Here is a 22,389-nt window from a genome sequence, read left to right on the forward strand (position 1 = left end):
TCATAAATAAAATAGGAAAGAGAGCAAAGTACTTCTGTTTTATTAAGAGTTTTTTTAAAATTCTATTTGGATGTCTATGTAGGCCAGATTTTAAAGTCTTAATTGTTGCTGTGTCATAATGGCTGAAACTAAAAATTACTGTTATTTCTACCTACTTATACCGCACTCATTTTTAATCTCTGATAATGTATGCACGTCTTACCTCTGGCAGTATTCATTTTTGTACATTTAAAAAATAAGTTTATTATAATTTGTAACTTGCTAAGTTGTATTTATTTTAAATATATATTTAAAAATTTTTATGTGGGGCTAGCATGTAGTAGGAGTTCAGTGAATATATGTTCAATATGTTAATTTTTATAATTATCTGATTAGTGAGGCATATTGATAATAAGCCTGTATTATGACTAATGATAGGAAAATGTTGTATCAATTTTAGAAGTGGAAAAAACCCAGAAAATAGATATGTAGTATTGTTGTAGTTTCCTGGTTTCATGGTCTTTTAGCTGATTTCTGATCCTACCATTTTCCCATTCTGACTTGATAGCATTTTGCTGTAGGTACCACTCTTTCAGTAGTTCGCTGGTGGGTTTAGGTATTTCTCTTAGTTCTCTCGCACGAGCGCTATCTCTCTCTCTCTCATTCTTTCTCCCTCCTTCCATCCAACCCTCCCTCCGTCTCTCTCTCTCTGTCTCTCTCTTTCTCTTTCACACACACACACACACACACACACACACGAGGACTAATTCATTTACCAAATGTGAGAGAATGAGGAAATATGCATATTATAGAAAATTATTAAAATACAGAGGTAGAATGTGATTGTCCCATTCAAATATTGCCCCTGAATGGTTCAGAGTTTCTCCTGTTAAACTTGCAAATAGCTATAAAGGAGGAGTTTGGGAGATATCTAAGGAATGGAATAATTGGAATTACTCTTCAATTTTGTCAGTATGATCCAAAATATCTGTCTCTATCTATAGCTAGAAAATATTTTTGAAAGTCTTATAATAGTGTTATAGTTTAAGGGAATGGAAACTGATATTAAATTTCTAGTTATTTTGGTTAATGGTCTAGGGTATAATTATCTGGACATAATTGCCATTTGAGGAGCTATGCTTTGCTTAAGTAAATAGAATTGGTGGGTCCGTGTTGGGCCCACTCAGCAGCTAACCATAATATAATAATCCTTACCACAGCAGCTGGAATTTATTGTAGCTATTGCTGTATGTTCTCACTGTAAAGGCTGTGATTTCTGTGAGGAAATCAGAAAAGCAGCCCTTTTGTGGTTTTGATTAAAGAGTGTTTTCCTGGCAGCATGAGAAAATGCTCTGCTTGTTTTGTGCTCTGTAGATATAAGATGTGCTTTTACAAAAGGAGCCATTTCTTTAAAAAGTAGTCCTATGCAAGATACCTATTTTAATTTTATTATTAACCATCTAATAATTGTGAATGGTTTTAATGCACATGTTCACTGAAGAAATGCTTATAGGGAATGATACTAATTAAAGGAAATGTATTGATATTAGGGTGGGTATAGAAATTTTCCACTCAAGGCCACATTCCTATGGTTATCTTTCTATGGTTTTCTTTAAAAATGGTTGACCCATAGAACTCAGAACAAGTTGAGTACTGTGTATACTGTCTTTGGGTATTTTATTTTAATTATAGTGTTGTTAACATACAGTGTTATTTTACTTTTAGGTATACAGTATAGTGATTTAAAAATTCTTTGTATTACTCAGCATTCATCAAGATAACTGTACTCTTAATCCTCTTCACCTATTTCTCCCATCCCTTGACCCATCTCCCCTTTTGTAACCATCAGTTTTTCTCTATAATTAAGAGTCTGTTTTCTGGTTTGTCTCCCTCTTTTTTTTTGCCTTGCTGATTTGTTTACTGGATTCCACATATATGCGAGATCATCCAAGATTTGTTTTTCTCTGGCTTATTTGACTTAGCATTATGCTTTCTCACTCCATGTTGATACAAATAGCTATATTTTATTCTTTTCTTATGGCTAACATTCCTGTGTATGTGTGTGTGTGCCACATCTTTTATCCATTCATCTGTTGGTGGACACTTGGGCTCCTTCGATAGTTTTGCTGTTGTAAATAATGCTGCAGTAAACATAAGGGTGCATTTATCCCTTCGAATTAGTGGTGTTATATTCTTTGAGTAAGTAACCAGAAATGTGGTTACTGGATCATGGGGTAGTCCTATTTTTAATTTTCTGAGGAACCTCCATGCTGTATTCCACAATAGCTGTACCAATTTGCAGTCTCACTAATAGTGCACGAAGGTTTCTTTTTCTTCACATACTTGTCTACACTTGTTGTCTTTTTTATTTTTGACAGGTATGAAGTAAGATCTCATTGTGGTTTTAATTTGCAGTTTCCCTGATGATGGATGATGTTGAGTATCTTTTCATGTGTCTGTTAGCCATCTGTATGTCTTTGGAGAAGTGTCTATTCATGTCTTCTTCTGCCCTTTTTTTGTTTTTGTTTTTTAAGAGAGAGCGTGAATATAGGGGAGAGAGGCAGAGAGAGAGAGACAGAGACAGAGAGAGAGAGAGAGAGAGAGAGAGAGAGAGAGAGAGAGAATCTCAAGCATGCTCCACACTTAGCACAGAGCCTGACACAGGACTTGATCCTGTGACCCTGGGATCATGACCCTAGCCAAAATCAAGAGTCGGATGCTTAACCAACTGAGCCACCCAGGCACCCCCTATTCTTCCCATTTGTATTGAAAAAAAAATTTTTTTTAAAGTTTATTTATATTGAGAGAGAGCAAAAGGAAGGGAGGGGTGGAGAGAGAGAGGGAGAGAGAGACTCTCATGCAGGCCCCACACAGAGCCCAGCAGAGTTAGCTCAGAGCTTAATGTGGGGCTTGATCTCAAAAATCATGAGATCATGACCTGAGCCAAAATCAAGAGTCAGATGCTTAACAGACTGAGCCACCCAGGTACCCTTACCCATTTTTCAATTGGATTATTTGGTTCATTTGGTGTTGAGTTATATAAGTTCTTTATATATTTTGGATACTGTTTATTGAGTGTGTCATTTGCAGGTATCTTCTCCATTCAGTAAGTTGTGTTTTAGTTTTGTTGGTTGTTTCTTTTGCTGTGCAGAAGCTTTTTAGTTTGAAGTAGTTCCAGTAGTTCGTTTTTGCTTTTGTTTCCCTTGCCTCAGGTGACATATCTAGAAAAATGTTGCTATAATCAGTGTCAGAGAAAGTACCACCTGTGCTCTCTTCTAGGATTTTTATGGTTTTAGGTCTCACATTTAGGGTCTTAGTCCATTTTGAGTTTATTTGTATATAGGCTGTATGAAAGTGGTCTGGTATCATGCTTTTGCTGTAGCTGTCCAGTTTTCCCAGCACTATTTGTTGAAGAGACTTTTTCCAGTGCATGTTCTTGCCTCCTTTATTGCAGATTAATTGACCATATGATTAGTGGGTTTCTTTCTGGACTTCCTACTCTTTTCCATTGATCTGTGTGTCTGTTTTTATCCCAGTACCATACTGTTTTAATCACTATGGTTTTGTAGTGTCACTTGAGGTCTGGAATTGTGATACTTCCAGTTTTTCCTTTTTCAAGATTTCTTTGGCTATTTAGGGTCTTTGGTTCCATAAAAATTTTAGGATTTTTTTGTTCCAGTTCTGTGAAAAATGCCATTGGTATTTTCATAGGGATTGCATTAAGTGTATAGATTGCTTTGGGTAGTGTAGACATTTTACCTGGTTTGTCCTTCTAACATATGAGCATGGAATCTCTTTTCATTTGGTTGGGTTGTCTTCAGTTTCTTTCATCAGTCTTTTATAGTTTTCAGAGAACAGATCTTTCACCTATTTGGTTAAATTTATTCCGAGGTATCTTACTATTTTTGCCGTAGTTGTAAATGGGATTGTTTTCTTAATTTCTCTTTCTGCTGCTTTGTTACTAGTGTATAGAAATGTTGTGAATTTCTATACACTGATTTTATATCCTATGACTTTACTGAATTCAATTATCAGTTCTAGTTGTTTTTTGGTGGAGTTTCAGGAGTTTCAGGATTATCATGTCATCTGCAAATAGTGACAGTTTTACTTCTTTACCAATTTGGATAGTTTTCATTACTTTTTGTTGTCTGCTTGCTGTGGTATTGTCTTTGGGTTTTAATGGTAGATGGGGAAGAGTAAATTTTACTCTTTACAAATTGACTAACACTTTCATGCCTGATTACTTACATTCCTAAATATTATAAGCTATAGCTACATTTTTCTGATTCCTTCATATATTTCAGGCATTTAACAAGGCAGATTTACCAGTAAACAAATTTTCTTAAAACATAAATAATCCTTAAATGTCCAATAAATTATACTTGCAAATTTAGCTTATCACATTTTCTTATCTGTTAAATACCTTTATAAATAGAACATAAAATACCCTAATAGTAAGTTGTTAAAATATATTTAATGGCAATAAAATATTAATGCTGTAGCTTTTGGTTGACCTCATCATTTCTGTATTGATTTCTGTATTTTCCTGGAGTTACAGAGTTATCCACTGAAAAGGAGACAGTTACTGTCAAGCCTAGCTGAGGTAATTTGGTTAAAAATCAGGATTGGGATGCTGTTATGAGTAAAGCTCTTAAGGTCAAAAACTATAGAATTTGAATGGATTTCTGGGGAAAGAAACTTGATATTGATAGCATCTAGGACCTAGATACACCTGCCAAGCCTGAGCTGGCCTTGATTAGCATGCGTGCTTTTCTTTGGTTGAATGGGTTCACTTAATGGGACCTTTTGAGTCCTCTTCTTTTAACTATTTACTCAGACACATGGGTTTTGTATTTTATGCATCTTTGTACTTACCTGAAATGCTGGTCTTTTAAATGAGTTGAAAGTAGGGGTGGGAGGAAGATCTTTCCAAGCCCCAGTGTTATTTATTTATTTAATTTCTCAAATTCTGGGTCCCACTTCATCCTGGTGCTCTAAGCCTGTAGTAAAGCACTCATTTTAAGTTCTTTATTTGGGATGGAATTCTGAACCCCTTATTTCCCTTTATTTATGGAATAATCTTATTTCAGCTGTAGTTGTTCTCTACACCATAGAAAGTAATGTGGAGAACAGTTTCTGCCTCTGGGAAGAACTTCTGTTGGTCTCACTAACCATGATATATTCAGTGTGCTGAATGGGAAAATAGGCATACAAGAATACTTTATCCAGTAGGCTTCATTCAGAATTAGAGGGAGATAAAGAGTTTCCGGGACAAAAACTAAAGGACTTTGTGACCACTAAACCCACCCTGCAAGAAATATTAAAGGGGAATCTTTGGGAAAGAAAGACCAAAAGCAACCAAGACTAGAAAGGAACAAAGAAGGGGTGCCTGGGTGGTTCAGTCATTTGAGCGTTTGACTCTTGATTTCAGCTAGGGTCACAATGTCAGGGTTGTAGGATCAAGCCCTGTGTTGGGCTCTTCACTGAGTGTGGTGCCTGCTTAAGATTCATATTCTGTCTGTCTCTGTCTCTCTCTCACTCCCTCTCTCTCACTCCCTCTCTCTCACTCCCTCTCTCTCACTCTTTCTTCCCCCTACCCCCTACTCGTGGTCTCCTTCCCTCTTTTTCTTAAAAAAAAAAAAAAAAAAAAAAAAAAAAAAAAAAAAATCCCCAAACAACAACTTTATAGGTAATACAATGAGTTAAATTCATATCTATTAATAATCACTCTGAATGGAAATAGAAATTTAGAATATGATAAAAATGCATTTCAGATCAGAGAAAAGCATTTTTTGGTTTTTTTAATTGCAGTATATTATAGCAGGGTAATGGTCCACAACAAACAAACAAAATAGATCCTTCTCTTCAGAGGAGGAAAGCAGATTTTTACCCCCCTTTATGTTATTGGAGTTGAGGAGGCATTTTTCAAAGATTGGAAATGCAGATACTCTAGTGGATTGTTAGTGGGTGTGTAGCTTGGTATATTCTGTTAGATTTGAAAAATATCTGTGAAAATCTAAAATACCTACTGAAATTTAAATCTACAAATTCTTTGATCCACCACCACAGATAAATGCTCTAGGTTTTGGGTTCACTCTGTCATATTCCACATGTGTGAAAGTACAAGATTATTCCATGCATTATGTATGTGGAAGTAAAAGGTGAGAAACAACTCAGCTTTACACCTATTGGAGATTGTTTATACCCATGTGATAAAATATAGCCTTCAAAATTGAGGTAGGCAGTTTTAAAAAAGTTCTTGATATTGCCTGTTTTCCAAGGGAAGTATTAAGTGAAAATAGCAAGGTGCCAAATGATATATGCAGTCACATGAAAATATTTTAAAAAGAAAATGATACATATTTACATTCTTTTGTATGTATAGAATACTTGTAAAAGGCTACACTAGAAGTTGATACTAGTGGCTGTGTCTGTGGAGGATAACTGGGTGGCTAGATAATGGTGAGATTTATTTTGTCATAATCTACTCTTGCATCTTTAGAGTTTTACACTATGGTAACATATTGGTATATTACTCATGTGACCAAAAAGAAACATATAACACACACACACAAATTAATATGTAATACTGAGTAATAAAACCTCTTTATCCTAATTTTCATCTTTATCAACTCATCAGAGTTTCTTAAGGGTGAAACCTTACATTACATTAAATTACATTAAAAAGTTTTTTTTTTTATTATTGTGATATAAAACATACAACAAAAATTACCATCTTGGGGTGCCTGGGTGGCTCAGTCTCTTGAACATCCAGCTCTTGATTTTTGCTCAGGTCATGATCCCAGGATTGTGAGATTGAATTTGGTATCAGGCTCTGTTCTGAGCATTGAGCTTTCTTGGGATTGTCTCTCTCTCTCTCCCTTTGTCCCTTTCCCCTGCTCGCACAGTCTCTCTCTCCTAAAATAAAAGTTGAAAAAAATATTTAAAAAAAATTACCATCTTAACCATTAAAAAAAAGTCTATTTATTTTGAGACAGAGAGTATGAGTGGAGGGAAGAAGCAGAGAGAGCGGAGAGAGAGAATATCCTAAGCAGCCTCCATGCCATCAGCATAGATCCTGATAGGGGGTTTGATCTCACGAACCATGAGATCACGACCTTAGCTGAAATCAAGAGTCAGATGCTTAACTGACAGAGCCACCCAGGTGCCCCAGCATCTTAACCATTTTTAAGTGTATAGTTTAGTAATATATTCACATTGTTGTGAACAGATCTTCTTAACTCTCCTCTTGCAAAAATGAAACTCAAATACTCATTCAGCCACTTCCTTTTACTTTCTATTGCTAGCACGTTAGAAGTTTCTCTGAATTTGAGTACTTTAGATGTAAGTAGAATTGCTCATATAAGTGGAATCATAATGTGACTGGCTTATTTCACTTAGCATAATGTTTTCAAAGTTCATCCATGCAGCATGTGACAGGATTTTTAAGACTATTGAATGGTATTCCGTTATATGTATAGATCACATTTTGTTGGTGAATTCATTGGCTGTTGGATGTTTGTCTTCCTTGCCCCTTTTGGCTCTTGTAAATAGTGCTGCTATGAACATGAGAGTGTACATATTCTTTGAGATTCTGCCTTCAGTTCTTTTAAATATATACCTGATATACCTAGGGGCGCCTGGGTGGCTCAGTCGGTTAGTCGTCTGACTTTGGCTCAGGACATGATCTCGTGGTTTGTGGGTTCAAGCCCCGCGTCAGGCTCTGTGCTGACAGCTCAGAACCTGGAGCCTGTTTGAATTCTGTGTCTCCCTCTCTGCTCCTACCCTGCTTACACTCCATATCTTTCTTTCTCTCAAAAATGAATAAACATTAAAATAAACAAATAGGGGTGCCTGGGTGGCTCAGTCGGTTAAGCATCTGACTTTAGCTCAGGTCGTGATCTCATAGTTTGTGAGTTCAAGCCCCCCACATTGTCACATCCTCTGTCCCCCTCTCTCTCTGCCTTTCCCTCTCATTCTGTGTGTCTCAAAAATAAATGAACGTAAAAAAAAAAAACTTAAAAAAAATACATACACATACATACACACACGTGATGTACTTGAAAGTGGGATTGCTGGATCACCTAGTGGTATTATTTTTCAATTTTTGAGGAATCTTCATATTGTTCATTACAGGAGTTGCACCATTTTACAATTTTACCAACAGTGTGCAAGACTTCCCAATTTATTCACAGTCTCACCTATATTTAACTGTTTTTTTTTATACTACCCATTGTAATGGATATGAGGTGATCCCAATATACATTTTTAACAAGCATTATAGTCATAAATTCCTTGCATATTTAAAAAAGTTTATCAAGTATATTTAATCTGATTTCATTTTGATCACCTAGAATGAAACAAGTAGTCAATTTTTACAACCGTTGCTCAGTATGCTTTGTTGTTAGGTATATGTTCTATAATCAGATCTTAAAGGGATAGTACCCTTTACTGTGCCTCTCCTCTTTTTTTCTTCTATTTAACCATGATTGAATGATCCAGGAACAAACTAGGCTATACTTAACCCAAATGAATTATGCTAACTTTTCTCGTACATAGTTAAAAAAAATTTTTTTTAATGTTTATTTATTTTTGAGACACAGAGAGAGCATGAACAGGGGAGGGTCAGAGAGAGAGAGGGAGACACAGAATCCGAAACAGACCCCAGGCTCCGAGCTGTCAGCACAGAGCCCGACGTGGGGCTCGAACTCACAGACAGCGAGATCATGACCTGAGCCAAAGTCGGACGCCCAACTGACTGAGCCACCCAGGTGCCCCTTCTCATACATAGTTTAAATTCTCAGGTTCTGCATGTTATAAGAATTTCAACTGTGTACCAGCATTAAAAGTACGATGTTTTAATAAAAAACTGTATGTCATTTTTCCTCTGCAAGGTAGAATTAGACCTCTGTTTACTTTTTAAAAACATGTTTATTTATTTATTTTTAATGTTCATTTTTGAGAGAGGAAGAGAGCTCATCTGAGCCAGGGAGAGGCAGAGAGAGAGACCAGGACAGAGGGTCTGAGTGCAGGCTCCTGCACTGACAGGAGAGAGCCCGACGTAGGGCTTGAACTCACCCACCCAAGAGGTCATAATGTTAACCTAAGTTGGCCGCTTAACCAACTGAGCCACCTGGGCACCCCCGCCTCTGTTTACTTCTAATTGAAAAGTTTTACCTTCATGGTCTTGACAGTTTGGTGTTAACTTTTCTCACAAGATGAATTCAGTCATAAATTTTTTTTTAAGAGCAAGGTCAAGCAGTGTTGAAGGATTTTATCCAGACAAAAAAAGTACATGAGATCCTAGTGAAAAATGGAAAAAGGGTATAAATTGCTTTTCAGGTTTTTTTTTCCTCCTCCAAAAAAATTTTAGGGTCATCAGTGTCCTACTACAAAATACCTGGTAAAACATTTTCCATTTTAAGTAAATTAATTGCAGTTTTGTTTTCTTGACTTGAAGTGCCTGAAATCATTATTCTGGCATTATCATCATAGAATTGCTGCTTCTGTCTTAGAAGTAGTTATTCTTTGGAAGTAGTTAGTAGTAGTATTTAAAAGTATTACATCATTATGTGAATATCTAGCTGTAGATATATACAGCTGTAGCTGTAGCCTACAATTAAATCGTAAGTATTAGAAGTCATTTAAAAATAATTTTTGCTAGACTTCAAGTTTCACCACTGTGTAATTAACTTCTTTATGACTTTTCATTTGAATATTTAAGACTGAGCAGTTGCATTTACTGTACTTGGTGTGTGAGTTGGTAAAGAAGGGTGCTGAGTGGTAGTAAGGCTTGGGAAGGGTGGGGGTTTAATCCTGTCAGTTTTGAGAAAAGATAATGAAATCCTTTATATTCTTTTCCATAGACATGCATTTCAAAGACTTACATTTTAATAAGAATTGGTTGTGCAGCTGCAACCCTGGCAACATGGACTAGGAGAAAAGAATTGGGGCAGAATTCCAGAAATCAAGGCAGGCACTGGTCTCATGTGGAGCTGAGCTAATGAAACTGATAAAAATATAAACCACTTAGTAGAAATACGACCAGAAATAAGACCTTTCTTTGGCCTAGTGGATGTTGAAATTTTCTGAACTATATTTTAATATTTACAAAATGAAAAAACTGTCATAAGGTGCTTACTCAATAAGAGTAGCTGCGTTATATTCTCCTTTAGTATAGAAATGCCCTGTAAAGTCTGGGAAGCTAATACTCCTGTGAATTATATCTAAAAAGTAATTGTTGCTGGCCTATTCTTGGTAAAATATTTGAAGCACAAGCTACCAAGTTTGTCAGATTTTTAAAAACAGGTTTTTAAATTTTAGTAATTTAAGAAATACATGCTCATTGTAGTTTTAATGTACATTTCTCACGGTTATTGGACTCTTTAGATGTCCTCAAATAAAATTTGTTAAACATACTCTCTTCTCTCAACACTATGAGAGTGGCTGCTGTAGAATCTATCATTAAGCCATAATTTAATTATTACCAACATTTAGGTTGTGTCTGGGTTTTTCCCTCCTATCATAAGTAGTATTGCTGGGACGCCTCAAGCGTCTGACTTTGGCTCAGGTCATGATCTCAAAGCTTAAGGGTTCAAGCCCCACGTGGGACTCTGTGCTGACAGCTCAGAGCCTGGAGCCTGCTTCGGATTCTGTTTTTCCCTCTATTTTTCTACCCCTCCCCCACTCACACTCTGTCTCTCTCAAAAAATAAACATTAAAAAAAAATAAAAATAAAGAAGTATTGCAATAAAACATTTTTTGTGCATATAAATATTTTGCATTTTCTGCCTTATCCTCAATTATTGCTGGATTTTCAGAAGTCATACACATTAAATGTACACATTTTTGACAGTTTCTAAAAGTACTACCAATTTACATAACCTTAATTTTTTTCAGCAGTGAGTTTTTTTTCCCTTGTACCTTATCTGGCTCTTTGGGCTTTTCTTATTTTTTAATTTTCTTAAAAAATTTTTTTTGTAATGTTTATTTTTGAGAAAGAGAGAGCATGAGTGCAAGTGGGGGAGGGGCAAATAAAGAGGGAAATACAGAATCTAAAGCATGCTTCAGGCTCTGAGCAGTTAGCACACAGCCCGTGTCAGGGTTCCAGTCCACGAACTGTAAGATCATGACCTGAGCCAAAGTTTGTCACTTAACTGATTGAGATACCCAGCTGCCTCTCTTTGGGCTTTTCAGTCGTGACTTCTTTTATCTTTAATTCTGGGAAAACTTACTCTCATCATTTTTTAACATGTTTATTTTTCTCTTGAAATGTTTTATTTTTTCCCTCTTTCTGGAACTTCTCTCATGTGGTAATAATATCCGTCTAGTACAGTTATTTCCTGTCAACTCTAAAAGTAAAACAGCCAGTTATTTTACTAGCAAAATGAGTTTATTCAGCATCAGTGAAGGTACTGCATTTTGGAATATATCTCAAAATGCAAGTATGTAAAACCATATGCAAGTCCGGAGATGAGATAAGAGGAGAGGAGAGGAGCATTACTTTATTGAGAAAAGGAGAAAGATGGGAGGGAGCTGCTTTGAAGGAAAGTCCTTTGGAGTAAAGCTTGAGTTGAGCATGATGATGGCTTCTCATTGGTTGAGGTATATATTTTCTTATTGGCTGAGCTTGTTGCTGGGCAAGGAGAAATTATTCCTTCCTCCTTCTCTGGTGGCATTGCAATTAACTAGGAGTAGTAGGGCAGGAGAGCTCCCCCTTCTGGTATCTGGACTCCATTTTTAATGATAGTCCCTTGGTGTGCGTTTCTGTATTGCACAGTTGAGGCATTGTGCTCCAGATGGTGTAAATTGTTCAGTGTTTGTCTTTATTTTACCTTTTTTTCCTGCTCCAGATGTCTGTTTATTTTGATTGGTAAGGTAATGATCCCTTGGTTGGGGCAGGGGGAAGATCTGCTTAATCTAATATTTGTGGTGGAAATGGCCATCATCCAGACCTTGGTTTGTGTGAGTCCGGGTGAGTTTAAGGAGTGGAGGGGCTTGGGTCTCTGCTGAAATAGCCATCTTGCACCACCAAATTGCTCTCCTGTTGGCTGCTACTGCATCATTTTATGTGCAGGGTTTATTTTATTTTTTTTATAATGTTTTTAAAGCTTATTTGTTTTTGAGAGAGAGAGAGCGCGAGAGCAAGAGAGAGCGCGAATGCAAGTAGGGTAGTGGCAGGGAGGGAGACACAGAATCTGAAGCAGGCTCCAGGCTCAGGCTCAAACTCACCACAAGATCATGATCTGAGCTGAAGTGGGATACTTGACCCACTCAGCCACCCAGGTGCCCCATCAGGGTTTATTTTTTAAACTCTTAGAAATGAGTAGTAATACGTACTGGAGATAAGAAATATGTATTGCTTATTAGAAATAAGAAATAACACTTACTCTAGGAGGTAATGTCCATAAGATTGTAATTCATCACCAAATCTGTAGGGTTTTGGCAGGGTGGTGGGGGTACCTGACTGAATGGAACCCCAAAGTGAATTACATCTTCAGGAGACAAATGAAATAGAAGATGGGCATATAGTTTCATGCGTGCTACATATTTGTATTTAACCTTGTTAGTGAGTAATAAATTTTTTAAAGTATTCAAATTATTCTGTTGTTAATTGCTATATTCCTGGAGCTTATTACTTGGTTATTGCCCAACAAATCTGTCATAACATACATATCATACAATGTCATACATACATACATGTATGTATGGTGAAATCATTCAAAAATGCATGCTTTTTTTTCTTTTAACTGTAGTGACATACCATATTATTAGTTTCTTATGTACAACATAGTGACTCAACCATTTTATATACATTAGGGAGTGATCACAGCTATAAATTTAGCTACCATTTACCATGATACAAAATTGCTACATATTAGTAACTATATTCCCTATGCTGTACATGGTATAATTTGTACCTTTTAATCCCCTTCCCTTATTTTACCTATTCCCTTATTCCTTCATAAAATGAAGTCATGTGGTATGGTCTTTTTCAGTCTGACTTTTTATTAAACATAATTCTCTCTATGTCCATTCTTGTAGCACAGGAAAGATGTCATGCTTTTTTATGGTTTATTCTAGTGTGTGTGTGTACACTACATTGTCTTTATCCATTCATATTTTGATGGACATTTAGATTGTTTCCGTATCTTGGATATTGTAATAATGCTGCAGGGGTTTGTATATTGCTCCAAATTAGTATTTTCCTTTCCTTGTTATAACTACTCTGAAGTAGAATTGCTGAATTGTGTCATAGTCCTATTGCCAATTTTTTGAGGAATCACCAATCTGTTTTTCATAGTGGCTGCACCATTTTGTATTCCCACCAGTAGCACATGAGGGTTCCTTTTTTTCTACATCTTGGCTAACACTTGTTATTTCTTGTCTTTTTGATACTAGCCATTCTGACAGGTGTGAGGTGAGATCTCATTGTGATTCTGATTTGCATTTCCCTGATGGTTAGTGATACATATGTCTGTTGGCCATGTGTTTTCTTCAGAGAACTATCTATTCAGATCCTCTAGTTTGAAGTTTAAAGTTTGAGGTAGTCCTGTTTATTTTTGCTTTAGCTACCCTTGCTTGGTGAGACACATCCAGAAAAATGTTCAAACTGATATCCAAAAGTTTACTCCCAGTGTTTTCTTCTAAGGAGTTTTGTGGTTTCCAGTCTTACTTTTTAAGTCTTTAATCCATTTTGAGATTGTTTTTGTATATGGCAAAGGAAAGTGGTCCACTTTCAGGGTGGTTTATTTGGTAGAGCATGTGACTCTGTTACCAGGGTTGTGAGTTCAGGCCCTACGCTGAGCTTATAGCTAACTTAAAAAAAAAAAAAAAGAGGAACAAAGAAAAACGAGTTTTGGGGTGCCTGGCTGGCTCAGTCGGAGCATGTGGCTCTCAATCTCAGGGTTGTGAGTTTGAGCCCTGAATTTGGCGTGGAGATTACTTAATAAAAACATTTAAAAATATTTAAGGGGCATCTGGGTGGCTCAGTTAAGTGTCCGACTTTGGCTCATGTCATGATCTCATGGTTTATGGGTTCAAGCCCCACATAGGGCTTTGTGCTGACTTCTCAGAGCCTAGAGCCTGCTTCAGATTCTGTCTGCGTTTCTCTCTGCCCCTCTCCCTGTCTTTCTTCCTCTCCCTTCTTCTCCCTCTCCCTCCCCTCCACTCTCAAAAATAAACATTAAAAATGTTTAAAAAAAGAACTGGTCCCCTTTCATTCTTTTTTTTTTTTTCTTTGTAATTTTCCATTTCCTCAACACCATTTATTCAGGAGACTTGTTTTTCCCATTGTATATTCTTGCCTCCCTTGTTGAAGATTGACTGTATTGGTATGGATCCATCTCTGTGTCTTTTTGTGTTAGCACCATACAGTTTTGATTACTGTAGCTTTGTAGTGTAATTTGAAACCAGGGATCATGATACATCCAGCTTTGTTCTTCTTTGTCCAGATCACTTTGGCTATTTGGGGTCTTTTGTAGTTTCACATAAAATTTAGGATTCTTCATTCTAGTTAAATGAAAAATGCCATTGGTGTTTTGATATGAATTGCATTTAATGTATATGTTTCTTTGGGTATTATAGACCTTTTAATATTAATATATGCTATCCATGAGCACAGGATATCTTTCGATTTATTTATGTCTTCAGTTTCTTTTGTCATTGTCTTACAGTTTTCAGAGTACAGGTCTTTTTTACTTCCTTGTTTAAATTTATTCCTAGGTGTTCTTTTTGATGTGATTATAAATGGGGTTGATTTCCTTTTTTTTTTTTTTTAAGGGTTATTTATTTATTTTTTTAAAGTTTGTTTGTTTATTTTACTTAACTTATTTTGAGTTCACAACCTGAGCTGAAATCAAGAGTCAGAGCATGGGGTGCCTGGATGTCTCAGTTAAGCATTCAACTTTGGCTCAGGTCATGATCTCAGGGCTTGTGAGTTTGAGCCTCACGTCAGGGTCTATGCTGACAGGTCGGAGCCTGGACCCTGCTTTAGATTCTATGTCTTCTTCTCTCTCTGCCCCTCTGTTGCTTGTGCTCTGACTCTCCCTCAAAAATAAACACTAAAAAAACAAAAAACAACAACAACAAAAAGACACTTAACTGACTGAGCCACCCAGGCATCCCTCCTTTTTCTGATTTTATTTATTTGAGCTCTTTCTGTTTTTCTTGATGAGCCTTGCTACAGGTTTACTAGTTTTGTCTTTTCAGAGAACCAGCTTTCAGTATAATGGATCTTGTGTATTCTTTTTAATATCAGTTTCATTTATTTCTGCTCTAATCTTTATTATTTCCTTCTGCTAACCTTAAATTTTGTTCTTTTTGTAGTTGCTTTAGGGGTAAGGTTAGAGTGTTTGAGATTTTTCCTATTTCTTAGGGTGGGCCTGTTTTGGTATAAATTTCCCTGTTAGAGCTGTTTTCATTGTGCCCCAAAGATTATGGATCATTGTGTTCATTTTCACTTGTCTCCATGTGGTCTTTGATTTCTTCTTTGATTTCTTTGTTGAAATTGGTTGTTTAGTAGCATGTTGTATAGCCTTCACATGTTTTTTCTTTGCTTTATAGTGGTAGTCAGAAGCTGAACTCAAAATATTTTTGGGGTATGCTTGTATATGTTTACTATTATCAGTGAGATTTTCTTCTTTCATAATTTTCTCACTCGACGTTATGGCCTTTTCTTTCTTAAAGAAGTCCCTCTAAGATTTTTTTGTAAGGCCAGTTTGGTAGCAGTGAACTTCTTTAGCTTTTGCTTGTCTTGGAAACTGCTTATCTCTCCTTTAGTTCTGAGTGATATAGAACTGTGTAGTATATTCTTGCTGTGTAGTATATTCTTGATTTTAAGTTGTTTCCCTTCAACACTTTGAAAATATTGTGTCTCTCCCTTCTGGCTCATAAAGTTTCTGCTGAAAAATCAGTTTATAGCCTTATGAGTGTTCCCTTGTAGTATTTAGTTTTTTTGTTTGTTTTTATCTTGCTGCTTTTAACATTCTTTAACTGCTTGGACTTTGATTGTAGTGTGGGTGACTTTGGGATTCTTTCTGCTTCCTGGATTTGGATGTCAGTTTCCTTTGTCAGGTTAGGGATGTTTTCAGCTATTTTCTGCAAATAAGTTTATAAATTTTCTATCCCTTTCTCCTTGATTTCTCCTTTTTGGACCCTTATAATGCAAATATTAGTATGTTTGATGTTTTCTTAATGGTCTCTTAAAGTATCTTCGTTTTTCAGATCACTTTTTTCCCCTCTTTTTGCTGTTTGGATTTGGTGTTACCACTATACTGTCTTCCAAATTGCTGATCTGTTTTTCTGAATAATTTGCTGATTCCCTCTAGTGTATTTTAAATTTTAGTGGTTGTATTCTTCAGCTTACTTTTTTTTCAAGTATTTTCCTTGCTTTTAAGTTCTTACTGTGTTTGTCCATTCTTTTCCTGAGCTTGATTAGCATTTTTAGGTAGTTACTTTGAACTCTTTATCTGGTAGATTGCTTATCTCTGTTTCATTTAGTTCATTTTCTGAAGTTTTGTCGTGTTTCATTTGAAATCTATTCCCCCTGTCTCTTCATTTGCCTTAGTCTCTGCTTGTTTCTATTAGTTAGGTAGATCTGTTACAGCTCCTGGTCATTAAGTAGTGTCTTTATGCAGAAGCTGGCCTGTTGGGCCCTGTAGCACAAATTCCGCTGGTCACCTGAGGCATGTGCTCCAGGAATGTTCCCTGTGTGGTGTGCATTTACTCTCCTGTTGTGGATGGATTGATTGCAATGATGTGGACTTGTTGGTCTATGGGACTTTCCCCTCGTCTGGCTGTCTCTTGAGGTCTCGCCATCAACTGCTGCATGCATGATGGTGAATAAGGCTGGTGTGCCGTTTGTGTGGCTGAGGAGCCCAATCAGGACTGTTGTAGGTGCACTGGTAAAGGGTCGGCCCACAGTGTGGCTAGATATCAGGCTGTGCTGTGACAGCTGGGGTTTGCTGATGGCGAGGCATGTCTTTTGGGCAGCTTGCTATGAGGTAAGGTTGTGTTTGTTTTGGGAGTTTTAGTGTATGGGACTGCTCCCCCAGGGCAGAATGTTTAGGAGGGTCTCAGGGCCAGCCAAGGCTACTTGGCAGTTATGGTGGGAGTGAATGGGGTGCTGCTTGGGAGGGATTCCAAGTTACATGAGTGGGTTGGGTGAGGCAAGTACACAGGATAATGCTGGAGCAGGGTGAGTGGTGCTAGCATAGTATATGGAGAATGTCAGAAATGGTGCTTACAGGCCTGCTAAGTAGATGAGGGTAAGAAAACGGGCACCCATAAGCACTTCCCCAGAGAACATACCAACAGATTGCTACCCATCTTTTACATGCCCTAGAATTAGTCAGTGGATTTCCTTCACATGTAACCCAGGCACTTTTCAGAGTGTAGTTTCTGTGTTGGGACTCTGAGCCACTGAGGTTCAGTGTGCCTTTTAAGAGCAGAGTCTTCTTGGTTTCCTACTCCCCTCTGGCTCTTTTGGATGTAAATCCCATTGGTTTTCAAAGCCAGACACCTTAGGTGTCTCTTTCCAGCGTAGGCACCCTGGGATGTAGAGAACCATGTGGGGCTCAGACCTTCGTTCTTCAGAGATGGCTTTTATATTTGTGATATTCATCCTTTTTTGTGGGTCATTAACACTGGGGTGTGGGTCTTGACTAAACTGCCTCTCTGCTCCTCCTATTCTATCATTGTGGCTTTTTTTTTTTTTTTAAATATCCCAGTGTGTATGATCCATTCTGTTAGTCTTGAGTTTATTGTCGAAGATAGTTCTGTATATATTTGTAGATTTTGGTGTTTCCTTGAATGAATGTGAGGTCAGGATCTTCCTACTCCATTCTCTTGATCCCATTTTCTGAAGTTGGTTTCTGAGTTATCAGAGGGTTACTGATTACATGATTTGTGTAAAGAAATATTTTTAAAAGATGCCAAATGTGAGTGTACTTTTTAATTTCCTCACTGATAGAGTGCACTTAAAGTTGAATGAAGCAATGGAAGACTTCACTGATAAGTTACAACAGGTATTTTATACTTTCTGTTTCAGTATTCTTTGTGTTGTCCCCAAATTGAATTTTTTGACTGTGATCTTTGAGATTATCATACTGTAAGATGGTCTGTTCTAAAATATTTCTTAGGTTTTTGTCTACATATAAAGTCTCAACACTGTTCATAGAAATATATTAAATTTCATTTTAAGGGCTAGAGGATAAGAGGTGATAGAGAAGTATTTTTTCCTTATATTATTTTCTCTAGGCAACCAAAAAGGGCAATAGATTTTAACCACTGACTAGGATCCCACATAGATATATCTTTAACCTTTCATACAAATTCCAACTTAATTTTTCTCTATTTTAGTAATACACTAAATACATATACCTTATTCTTGTAAAGTTCATGTGTAAGGAAGGAGAATAGCAGATTTGAGTAATTTTTTTTTAAGATATTTTGAGGATCATTTAAAATACAAAAAATGCTTTAACTTTTGGGAATGTAATTTCACTGTGTTTTAAAAAATAATTGTATAAATGCACTTAGGGTGTTTATAATAAGAAAGCTTAAAAAAATTATTTTTTCGTTTTTATTGATTTTGAGAGAGAGGGAGAAAGAGCATGAGCAAGGGAGGGGCAGAGACAGAAGAAGAAACTCCTCAGAAGACTCTGCCCTGTCAGACAGAGCCCGACATGGGCTGGATCTCACAAACCTTGGGATCATGACCTGAGCCGAAATCAGGAGCCAGACGCTTAACTGACTGAGCCACCCAAGAGCCCCTTGTAAGAAAACTTTTTAAAAGATAAAGATAACAGCAAGTTTTGCCCTTTGACAGCTTGAATTTTTGTATTATTTTATCAGGGCAGAACATTAAGTTTTAATGAACTTAATCTGCCTGTAAGAGGTTTTACTAAAGAGTTTAGTAATTTTTCTTTTGGAAAAATAGAAACCCATTCTGACTCCAGGCAGCATATTGCTTCTTTGTCCTCTTTTTTTTTTTTTTTTTAAGTTTGTTTATTTATTTTGACAGCCACAGAGACAGAGACAGCACAAGTGGGGGAGGGGCAGAGAGAGAGAGAGAGAGAGAGAGAGAGAGAGAATATCTTAAGCAGGCTCCATGCTGCCAGTGCAGAGCCCAGTGTGGGGCTCTGTTCCACAAAGAAGCCCTAAGATCATGACCTGAGCCTAAACCTGAGCTTAACCAATGAGTCTTCCAGGCGCCCTGCTTTTTTGTATTCTTAAGAACACAAGATACCATGTTTTGATTTCCAGTTGGTGGCATTGACTTAATTTTTTCTTTTTATTTCCTCTGTAAAATTAGAACAGAATTTCAGGATGGTATTTTCTAGAATTTTTTTAAAAAACCTATGGAAATAGTTCTGTGCATTTGTAGATAAAAAATCTGTTCGGTAGGTGTGAGAACAGTTTTTTGTGTAAGTTTTATCTTAATACCAGAAGCAATAGTTCACTTACACAATATAAGGATTCCAGTGATTTTTACTTGTAATAAATATGATTTATCTTGATTGTTGTTCATTTGTAATAAAGCTAATGGTATATTTTTTGATACACCATTTATATAGGCCGTATTTTTCTACACTTGTTTCCTTTTCTTCTCTTTGTTTACCTTACCTCATTAGCCTTAGCAACATCTTTTTGGAGACCTAAGCAACTGTTGAAAGAATAAATTATGATAAGTTTGAGAGCTGTAAATAAATTCCTGTAGTCTGGTTAGTCTTTAGCAGTGGGCATACTTGTGTCACATGTGTTGTCATTCGTTTTTAACTTACTAATGATGAGAAATACATAAGTGAAATGTGATGTATATAGCTTTTTTGTTTGTGTTCATCAGCTCCATCTGGAACTTAAAAGATATTATGTACATATGTAATTCTTAGAAAATTTTTTTCTGTAGGTATTATTAGTCTCTAAGAAGAAAATCTGTGAATCATTTTAAGCTACAGAACAAACTGTATCTGGTGCTAGACCTTCTGTTGATACTGCCTGATGTTTGACTTGAGAAGAAACTTGATAACCTGATAACATAAGTCAGCTCTTACTTTGTGCCAGATCAGATATTAGGCACTTTGTTAATACAATCTGATGTAAATTTTTATGGTAGTGTTGGGGTGGAGAAATTTACAACAGCTAAGAGAACTCTTTAAGGAGTGTGACAGAGTTCTCTTATCCAAACAAATTAATCTTGTAAAAGTTTCTCCCAGCGAAAGAATCATTGATAGACGAGAATACCTCATTTATTTAGGGAAAGTATCAAGTTAACAAAAAGTTCTCAGGCAATTACCACAAAGCAAGTAGGAATCAAATGTAAAACCACAGTGATCTTTTCTCTCTGGGATGAATCTGGAACACAAAATCAAAGACTGGTCTCTGCCTTACCTAGTTCTACATCCAGATAAATGACCACAGTTTGTGTTCAGTTGACTTTCACATCCTCAGGGGATTGATAGGAGATTCCATGCCTGACTAAGAAGCATGAATTACACATACTTCTCATTTTTCAGGCCTTTTAATTACCTCCCCTCAGCCTTTCTTTTGCAAAACAGACTTGGCACACAGTTCAGGCAGTAACTAGGTACTGAATGAGTATTCCCTTCTGAAAGTTTAAATCTCTGATACCAGAGGGTTTTCTATACCAAGAAGAGCAAACCTGACTAAATACAATTTATATATGAATGTATCTTTAAATAATTAGTAACTGATGAATTAAGTTAGAATTACTTAAAGTATATGCTGAGTATTCTTGATATTGTTAATCTTACTGTATGCCATAGACATACAAATTATATATACATTTATATTTGCTTTTGTGGAAAATATGTCATTACTGTCAAAGGGATTAATTTAATTGACGTAAGTAAGTTTTGTTTTTCTTTACTGCTCCTACTTTATTCTCCCTGTTAAATATAAATGATAATAAATAGACTCATTGTTTTTGTTTTTATTTTTGACCCATGTGTTTTTTTATGTGTGCTACTCCCATCTAAGAAGGGAGACTGACTAGAAAAGTTTTTCCACCTGCCTAGGTAAGCATCAGGGAAGCTTATCTCTGCTCAGTTCTCTGGGTGAAGAGAAAAAAAATGATGTAATAATGATGACGATAATGGTAACAGTAAAAACAGTACCGTTTGGTTGGTTGGTTGGTTATTTATTTATTTAAACTTGTTTGCCACCCCTCTGTACTTAGCAACTTTACTCATCTAACCCTCACATAAACCTTTGAGGTAGATAAAATTATAAACTCCATTTTACAGAACAGGAAACTGAGACACACACACAAGTCCAAGATCTTACGGCTAGTAGGTAGAGGAATTCAGGATTGGAACTTAGGCTGTCTAGTTTCAGAGCCTTAAGTTGTAAGGCTGTAAGTTGTACTGTCTTTCCAAGCTTATACTTCCATATGAATGCATAGTAGCCATGTGGTATGAGAATTCCAAGTGAAGGATCTAAAGTTTATACTTGATTTTGTGAACTTGGCCTTTTGGGTATCTAAGCGTTAGCAAATGCAGCTGCTGTGTAGGGATTCTTCCTCAGCCAAGGAGCATGGGACTTTGACCAGAAAAACAACCTCCCAGTGATGATAAACTCATAATATAATTACAAGGAAGTAGTCCAACATGAGGGAGAGTTAGCAGACAACATAAGAAGGCTAATTAGAAGACTAGGAACTGATTTAGCAGATCAGAAAAACAATAGAAATCCAGTCTAAAGTGTCTAAATAAACAACTAAGACACTGAAATAAGTGAATTTGCAAAACAACCACGTAGGATTTGTTGAAATAAAAATTTTGATGATTGAATTAAAAGTCAAAGTTGGGGGAAAATATTAATAGTGAAAATTAAATAGCAGTTGAGAAACAGGTGGAAGAATCTTAAATAATTAGAAATGAACCTGAAACTAGAGATTCTATGAAACTGGAGCCAAATAGAAAGGCAATCTTCAAAGCATCCATAGGGAAAAAACACATTTACATTCAAAGGACCAAAAGATTAACTGTGAACAGCACTGTCAACCAAGAATTTTATACTTAGCTGGTAAACTGTCATGCAAGAATAAGGGCATAATATAGAAACTGTGTTATCAATGTATCTGAATGAAGGATAGATGGGAGATTTCTGTTTTGATAACTCTTCTATAAGTAAATTGTTTTAAAGTTAAAAATTTTAAATGCCACCTCTCCCACAATTTTAGAGAAACAACTGGAAGCTTACCACTTGCAGATAATCATTAAAAGCATGTATTATTAAAAAAACCTCTTAAGTCTATACTTTATGAAGATCGAAATTCAACTTTAAAGGAAGGATTGAGAAGCAAGATAGAGTGGCTATCAAAGAAATGGATAAATGTTGATAACTATTGATCATCATCATCATTCTGTACTTACATGTGCCAAGTAT

The 22,389-nt window shown here is 36.3% G+C and overlaps 1 protein-coding gene across 4 annotated transcripts in view; it reads left to right on the plus strand.

Moving 5' to 3' along the window:
• The window catches only part of CDC42SE2 (CDC42 small effector 2), a 131,528-nt gene that overhangs the window by 56,379 nt on the left and 52,760 nt on the right, over positions 1-22,389 (plus strand). The gene's annotated exons all lie outside the window — the stretch shown is intronic.

This window comes from Lynx canadensis, chromosome A1, assembly GCF_007474595.2.
Source record: "Lynx canadensis isolate LIC74 chromosome A1, mLynCan4.pri.v2, whole genome shotgun sequence".
Lineage (NCBI taxonomy): Eukaryota > Metazoa > Chordata > Mammalia > Carnivora > Felidae > Lynx > Lynx canadensis.